The sequence below is a fragment of the Lithobates pipiens genome, unplaced genomic scaffold (assembly GCF_037356315.1).
Source record: "Lithobates pipiens isolate NorthernLeopardFrog02 unplaced genomic scaffold, aLitPip1_a1.2 Scaffold_18, whole genome shotgun sequence".
NCBI lineage: Eukaryota > Metazoa > Chordata > Amphibia > Anura > Ranidae > Lithobates > Lithobates pipiens.
The window spans coordinates 268,960,045-268,968,895 of NW_027507758.1; positions in this window are offsets into that span (position 1 = coordinate 268,960,045).

The following is an 8,851-nucleotide window of genomic DNA, read 5'->3' on the forward strand; positions in this document are numbered from 1 at the left end:
AACCTGATTGTTCCTGCCTCTGATCTACCCGGTTTGTTCCTGTTTACTCCTGCTTGCTGCCAGCCCTGACCTTCGGACCTCCTGACCACGCTCCTGCCTTCTCCTTCGGTACCTCTGCTGCCTGCCTGTTGACGACCCGGCCTGTGTTTGACCCTTCTGTTTGCCTGCTGATCCAGTTGTTTCCTGTGACCACCGCTGCCTGTAGCCAGCCGTTCCTGTGCTCCAGTCCTGCACCTGCTGCCAGCCGCTGACCTCCTCTCAGCTGTTCCGTTACCATCCTCTGCAGTCCAGCTCCAGGGCCTACCAACCATCACGGACTTGGCACTTGTGCCCTCTGACCTCTAGAGTCCCTGTTCTCACTCTCAGGGGATCTCGAGCCAGAGGTCCACGAGAGGCCGCTCCCTGCACTTTGGGCTCCTTCCACCAGGTACGTGACAGTACTGGACAGCCATGTCCGAGCCCTCGCAGGGAGCCTCTCCTATGGACGAGCTCTGCCGCCATCTTGCAGGACTTACTCAGGCGGTAAAGAGCCTACAAGAAGGCTACAGCCAGTTGGAAGAACGCGTCCAGGCCCTGTCTACCTCCACGCCAGCCGTCTCCGGGACTCCTGCTGCACCTTCTGTGATGATGTTGCCACCAGAACCCAGGGTACCTACTCCCGAGAGATTCTCCGGCCATCGGGGAAGTTTCAGGGCTTTCCGTAATTCCTGTGAGCTTTACTTTGGGCTTCAACCAAGGACCTTCTCCCTCGAATCCACCAAGGTGGGATTCGTTATCTCCTTGTTGTCTGGCGAACCCCAATCCTGGGCTCACCGTTTATTGGAGAAGAAGGATCCATCCCTTAACACTCTGAGCACCTTTTTCCTGGCCATGTCCCAACTTTATGAGGATCCACAATTATCTGCCACCGCAGAAGCAGCTCTACATTCGCTGCAACAAGGCCGTAGGCCCGTGGAGGACTATGTAACGGAATTTAGGCGTTGGAGTGCCGACACAGACTGGAATAATGCAGCACTCCGCTACCAGTTCCGTATGGGACTTTCAGAACCCCTGAAGGACGAGTTAGCCCGAGTAGGCACCCCCGAGACCTTGGAAGCGCTTGTGGACTTGTCTATCCAAATTGACAGACGCATCAGAGAGCGTCGTTTGGAACGCTCCACTACCTCCTCTCGTCCAGTGTGGATGCTACCCCGGGTTTCCAACCCCTCTCACCCAGCTTCTTCCAGTTCTACCACAGTGCCCCAGGATCTTCCTGAACCCATGCAGCTGGGTCTGCTCAGACCCTCCTTGACGCCTGAGGAACGCCAGCGCCGTCGGGCAGGAAATCTCTGCCTATACTGCGGAGAACCAGGACACTTCGTGCGCACTTGCCCAGCTAAACTCCGTAAGTGCCTTTCCATGTACCCTGTCCCCACCGTTGACTTTTCAAGTAGTTCCTCTCATTTGACTTTACCCATTCTTTTGCAGCTCCCAGGAGGGAATATCCGAGTCAACGCAATTATTGATTCGGGAGCCTGCAGCGGATTCATTGACCTGACCTTTGCCACAGGACATAACATCCCTCTTCGGCCCAGGGCAAAGGGTCTTTCTGTACATCTGGCCGATGGGTCAACTCTCAAATCCGGCCCAGTAGTTCAAGAAACCTTGCCGTTACTTACCACCATTGCCGGGATCCACCAAGAATTACTGAGCTTGGATGTCATCACATCCCCTTTATTTCCTGTCATATTAGGCATACCTTGGCTAAAGGCCCATAACCCCCAGATTGATTGGACTACCGGAAAGGTAACTTTCCTCTCTCCCTACTGTCTCCAACATTGTTTGCCGGAAACCAACCAAGCCTCTTCTTCCTCTTTACTCTGTCTAGAGATAGACGCAGAAGCCCGTCAAGCTGTGCCCCCAGCCTACCACAGTTTTTTGGATGTTTTCAGCAAGAAGGGTGCTGAGGCCTTACCCCCTCACAGGCCATACGATTGCCCAATTGAACTGCTCCCAGGTGCAGAGATTCCTTTTGGAAGAATTTTCCCTTTATCAGAGACAGAGTTGGTAGCCTTGAAGACCTATCTGGATGATAGTCTGAGAAAGGGATTTATTCGCCCTTCTACCTCCCCGGCTGGCGCAGGAATCTTTTTCGTGGAGAAAAAGGACCGATCTTTACGCCCCTGTGTGGACTATCGGGCTCTCAATAAAATCACCATAAAGAATCGTTACCCCCTGCCACTCGTGCCTGAACTATTCCAAAAGCTGGGGTCTGCAGCCATCTTTTCCAAGTTGGATCTTAGAGGGGCCTACAACCTTGTTCGTATTCGGAGTGGAGATGAATGGAAGACCGCTTTCCGTACTCGCTTCGGCCACTTCGAGTACTTGGTCATGCCTTTTGGCCTTTGTAACGCCCCCGCCACGTTTCAACATTTTATAAACGATGTTTTGAGAGACTATTTGGACCTATTTGTTATCGTGTATTTGGATGACATCCTGATCTTTTCTCCCTCCCTGGCGGAACATCGGGAACACGTCAAAAAGGTGCTGTCCCGTCTTCGTCTTCATGGACTATATGCTAAACCAGAAAAATGCATCTTTGAACAACGCAGTATCCAATTTCTTGGTATGATCATTTCAGTAGACGGCATCGAGATGGATCCCCAGAAGATCGCAGCCATTCGAGATTGGCCGGCGCCCACAGACAGAAAAGGGGTGCAACGGTTTATTGGTTTTGCGAACTTTTACAGGAAATTTATTAAAGGATTCTCCACCATCATTGCACCTATTACTAGTCTGACCAAACAGGGCTTGAAATTCCAATGGTCTCCCGAAGCCCAAAAGGCTTTTTCCACACTAAAGGACCTGTTCGTTTCTGCCTCCATCCTTAAGCATCCCGATCCAACCTTGCCATACATCCTGGAGGTTGATGCCTCCGAGATAGCGGTCGGGGCGGTGCTTTCCCAAAGACATGGACCAAGATCTCTTTTGCATCCGGTGGCATTCTTTTCCCGTAAGCTTTCCGAGGCAGAAAGCAACTACGATGTTGGAGATCGGGAATTATTAGCCATCAAGGTGGCCCTTGAGGAGTGGCGTTATCTGCTGGAGGGAGCAGCCCATCCAATTCTTATCTTCACGGACCATAAGAATCTGGAATACTTGAAGTCTGCCAAGAGGTTAAAACCCCGTCAGGCCAGATGGGCACTTTTTTTTTCCAGATTCTTTTTTCATATAACCTACCGGCCAGGATCAAAGAATACGAAGCCGGATGCCTTGTCCCGTATGTTTAACGAACCCGAAGCCTCCCCACATCCGGACACCATCCTGTCATCAGGGAATTTTCTCTTGCTTCAAGGGAGCTTGTTGTCCCAGATTAAGCAGGCATCTGCTAGCACCATTCTGCCACCCGGCATCACCCTCCTGGCCAAGGACGGACTCCTCTGGTACCAAGACAAGATCTTTGTCCCTCAGGAAGTGCGGGTCCCCGTCCTCAGTTCTTGTCATGACCACTCGTTGGCAGGCCATTTCGGAGTCCATAAGACCTCTGAGTTACTCCAACGGACATTCTGGTGGCCGCAATTAAGGCCGGACTGTAAAAAGTATGTGGAGGCATGTATCACCTGTATTCAGAATAAGGGGAGCAGATCCAGGGCGTGGGGTTTGCTAAAGCCACTTCCGGTCCCTGATAGACCTTGGCAGATGTTATCAATGGACTTCATTGTAGAACTTCCTCTTTCCGAAGGCTTTTCCACAATCTTTGTGGTTGTGGATAGATTATCAAAGATGGCCCACTTCCTTCCAATGAAGGGCACCCCTTCCGCCTCGGAAACAGCCGGGATTTTTATCAAAGAAATTGTAAGACTGCATGGCATTCCTGCAAATATCACTTCGGACCGGGGAGTGCAGTTCACATCCAGATTCTGGAGAGCTCTTTGTGGAGTCCTGAAAATCGATCTGTGCTTTTCTTCCGCCTACCATCCTCAAACTAATGGACAAACTGAGCGAACTAACCAAACTTTGGAACAGTACCTGCGCTGTTTCTCTTCGTTCTCCCAGGATGATTGGGCCCCCTTACTACCCTTAGCCGAGTTCGCTTATAACAACTCCGTTCACTCGGCTACGAAACAATCTCCGTTCTTCGCGAACTACGGTTTCCATCCCTTGTTCCTGTCTAACGAGTTTCCGGAATGCTCGGTTCCTGCAGTTCAGAAGAACCTTGACTTCTTTAGGTCCAATAATAAACTCCTACAGGAAACCATGACTAAGACTCAGAAGTACAACAAGGAGGTGTTTGACAAGAGAAGAAGGGGAGAACTTAACCTCAAAGTCGGGGATCAGGTCTGGCTATCCACTCTAAACCTGAAGTTGGCATGCCCTTCCAAGAAATTGGGTCCAAAATTTGTGGGCCCTTTTCCTGTAGTTAAGAAGGTGAATGATGTGGCGTTTGAGCTAAAGTTGCCAGAAACCTTCCGGATTCACCCTGTCTTCCACGTGGCTCTCCTCAAGCCGGCCGTCCCTGATCCCTTTGTCAGTCGGAAGATGGCTCCACCAGAACCCGTGATCATTGATGGGGAGGTCGAGTATGAGGTAGAATCTATCGTAGATTGCAGGCGAAGACGCAATCAAATTCAATTTCTGGTGAAATGGAAGGGGTACGGGCCTGAAGAAAACTCGTGGGAGCCTGAGTCCAACATCCATGCCAGGAGGCTGATACTTTCTTTTAAGAGATCTCATCCGGAGAAGATGGCACAGTTGGGCATCCGGAGGCTGCCCCTTGGGGGGGGGCAATGTAACGGTCGTTCCCAGAACCCAGTGACTCGTGGTAGGCCTGCCCACGTTGTCTCTTCGTTTAGAGCCAATAGGTACCCATGGGCGCGCGTTGGCGCTGACGAACGCTTACGTTTAGGTACGAACGGGCGCACGCGGGTGCGCGGTATGGTGAACGAGCGCACGCGGGTGCGCAAGGGCTCGAACGGGCGCACGCGGGTGCGCGGGCGCACGAACGGCTGCACGATCTTGCACGGGCACGCTCAGACTGACCGTGCGACCGTTCTTGGCGCCCAAAGGGCTATTTAAGGAACCTGTTGCAGTCTCCCGGTGCTGTCCAGTCTACAGCGTTCCCGTGAGTTTGTCTCTGTGTAACCTGATTGTTCCTGCCTCTGATCTACCCGGTTTGTTCCTGTTTACTCCTGCTTGCTGCCAGCCCTGACCTTCGGACCTCCTGACCACGCTCCTGCCTTCTCCTTCGGTACCTCTGCTGCCTGCCTGTTGACGACCCGGCCTGTGTTTGACCCTTCTGTTTGCCTGCTGATCCAGTTGTTTCCTGTGACCACCGCTGCCTGTAGCCAGCCGTTCCTGTGCTCCAGTCCTGCACCTGCTGCCAGCCGCTGACCTCCTCTCAGCTGTTCCGTTACCATCCTCTGCAGTCCAGCTCCAGGGCCTACCAACCATCACGGACTTGGCACTTGTGCCCTCTGACCTCTAGAGTCCCTGTTCTCACTCTCAGGGGATCTCGAGCCAGAGGTCCACGAGAGGCCGCTCCCTGCACTTTGGGCTCCTTCCACCAGGTACGTGACAACGTGAGAACAAACTGTTTGTAGTGAGAGGATGGAGAAAGCGCAGACCCAAGGAATGATGCAGTGAAGGCCAACTTACTTACCCGACACCAAGGCTAAGGTACAGAAATATGACCACAAACCCCTAGCTTACCCATCTATACCAAAGAAGGGGAAGTTGTGAGCAGTAAGAGAGAAACTACCTAAAGCACTAACTGGGAACTGCCAAGGGAAGGACCCAGGAAATCTGAAACACCACGTAAACCTGGCCGGCAACTGGTAGCTGTGCCAAAGAGAACAACCCTGACTTCCCTCCCTTGACGGATAGAGAGGGTGAGCCGCAAAAATGGACAGATTGACAGGAGTGTATAGGTCCTGAACACTGGTCACCTGATACTTCATAGAATTGGCAGAAGAGGCCAAATTGCCAATGCAATACCCAGCAAAAGCCATAAACATGAACCTATGAGACCATCCCGCCTTGAGAGAAGCCCACGGCACAATCTGGACAAGAACCATGGCTAGATTGATGCCCGAGACTACACTGCCCCCAGTTCTACAAGCCACTGTGAAAAAATACCAACATCATCTGAAGGTGCACTGAGAAGAACAGGAGCTGCAGCTGAAACCTCAGTGCAAGCCTAACGGGCTATGAACCCCACCATCCTGACTAACAAATAAGAGCACATGGAGAAACTGCAGGAACTGAGTTGAAGAATCCTGCACGAAACATGCACCACACTGGAGGATGGAAGAGGTTGTAACAGAGTTGGGGATAACTACCTGAACACTGCCCCCCCCCAGCAGAGGCTGGGAAAGGGGTACCTTGGCGATAACTGAGCTAAGAGTTTGGAATGGCCCCACCCCTAAAGATGGGGTGCTACCAAGCACTGAACCCCCATGCGACGGTGGAGGGATGCATTTGCACCAGCCTGCTCCGCAACTCACCCCAAGCCCCAAACAGAGAAACAACAAGCGAAAAGAGAACAGACAACCAACACACAAAACAACAATACCCCAACGTACCTGACAAGTATGAGGATGTAAGTGCAGAAATGACAAGCCAACAGCGCGTGAATGTGAACCTAATGCTGACACAACCCTAGTGTATGTAGTGAGCGAGCCCGAGCAACCTGCAGCGCCAAGACAGGTAATTAAAAAACAAACACTCAGGGCTGAGGTACCCACAGACCATGGTGGGTAGTAGTAAAGGTATGGTGAACGTGCACGTATGGCCTTTGGTATACGGGCGAGAAGATTGTGGGACGACAATCAATTAAAAAACAAAACCTCAGCCCGTATGGGTCCATAGACGTGACGGACCCTGGATGTAAGCCCTAGCTAACAGACATACTACGAACCTAAAGCTATGACATGAAAATTACGAGCGAAAAGCTCAGACAGAACAACAGAGACAGATAGCAAACAAACCCTCCGGGCTGGTGTACCCACAGACCGTGGGGGGTAGACGTACAAGAGTGAAGAAATAAGCATGCAACGTATGACGTACTGTATACGGGCGGGAAGATTGTGGGACGACAATCAATAATAACGAAACCTCAGCCCGTATGGGTCCGTAGACGTGACAGACCCTGAAAGTGAGCCCCCAGCTAACATACACTATGAACGACAAGAAGTTATGAATGGAAAAGCTATGACAGAACAAGAAAGACAGATAGCAAACAACCCTCAGGGCTAGTGTACCCACAGACCGTGGTGGGTAGACATACAAAGTGAGATGAAAAGCAAGCAACGTATGACGTATAGTATGCGGGCGAGAAGATTGCGGAATGGCAATCAATTAAAACAAAACCTCAGCCCGTATGGTCCGTAGGCGTGACAGACCAGGATATGAGCCCTGGCTAACAGAAAAGCTACATACAAAACTCCATGACAGAAAGCAGACAGGTAGCAAACAACCCTGTGGCCTAGTGTACCCACAAACCGTGGTGGGTAGACGTACAAGTACAAAGAAATGAGCGTGCATCGTATGACGTGTGTTATACTGGAGAAAAAATGGGACAACAAACAAAATGAAACAAACCCCAGCCCGTATGGAACCAACAGAAATGCCGGACCGAATGCTACGACAGAAATGCCGGACCGAACGCTACGACAGAAATGCCGGACCGAACGCTACGACAGAAATGCCGGACCGAACGCTACAACAGAAATGCCGGACAGAATGCTTATGACAGAAATGCCGGACAGAATGCTTATGACAGAAATGCCGGACAGAATGCTTATGACAGAAATGCCGGACAGAATGCTACTACAGAAATGCCGGACAGAAACACTACAACAGAAATGCCATGAAGGAAAAACAGGATAGAACGCTATGCCGGAAAAAGGCTGGACCGAACGAGATGACGGAAAAGCTGGACCGAACGATATGATGGAAAAGCTGGACCGAACGATCTGACGGAAATGCTGGACCGAACGATATGATGGAAGAACCCAGAGACAGAAACCTGGGGCCGATGAAACCTCCGAGACTGAAATGGGTGCCTGGACCTGCAGGGGGGTGTGAGAGTGCCCCCCCCATGAAAAACCGGGAAGCGTGAGGACATCCCCTCCCTGGAGCATGGCGAGAGTTCCAGGGAGGTGAACTGGCTGGCAAGCGGTGGGTGTGGGGTGACGCTATGACTGAAAGCTGGACAGATACGCAATGACAGAAAACCCTGGACAGAAAACGCTGTGACTGAAAATACTGACTGAAATGTAGAACAGAAAACGCTGTGACAGATCATGCTGGACAGAAAACGCTTACGACCGAAACCTAGACAGAACGCAGGCTGCGATCGACACATAGACCAAAGAAGCAAGATTCACAAGACAGCAGCAACCCTGGCAGACCTGCCGTAGCAGTGATAGCTGTGGGTGAACTGACATCCTCTGTCACAGCAGTAGAGGTGTCAGTGACCGTTCACCCCCAGAGCACCGACGCCCCCCCCTCCTGGTGGAGCCAGAGGAGAGGAGGGGACAGAACACTGACTCCCCACCAGGTGTGCGGCACGGATGTGGGGACAGATGCCGATCCCCCCTCCCCCCCAGAGTCTGCCAGAGGCCCCCCGAGGCAGGCAAAGTGCATGGGGAGAGAGGAGCTGTCGGGCGGCCAATCCCCTCCCCCATACTGGGAGAAACGGCGGGAGCACAGCACATGCGAGGGGAGAGGGGGAGCCGGTGACGGCCGATCACCTCACTCTACCCCCCCACCAAGAGAATCAGCCAGCACTCCGCACATGTGAGGGGAGAGGGGGAGCCGGTGGCGGCCGAACACCTCCCCCTCCCTCCCCCACGAGGAAAATCGCAGATTT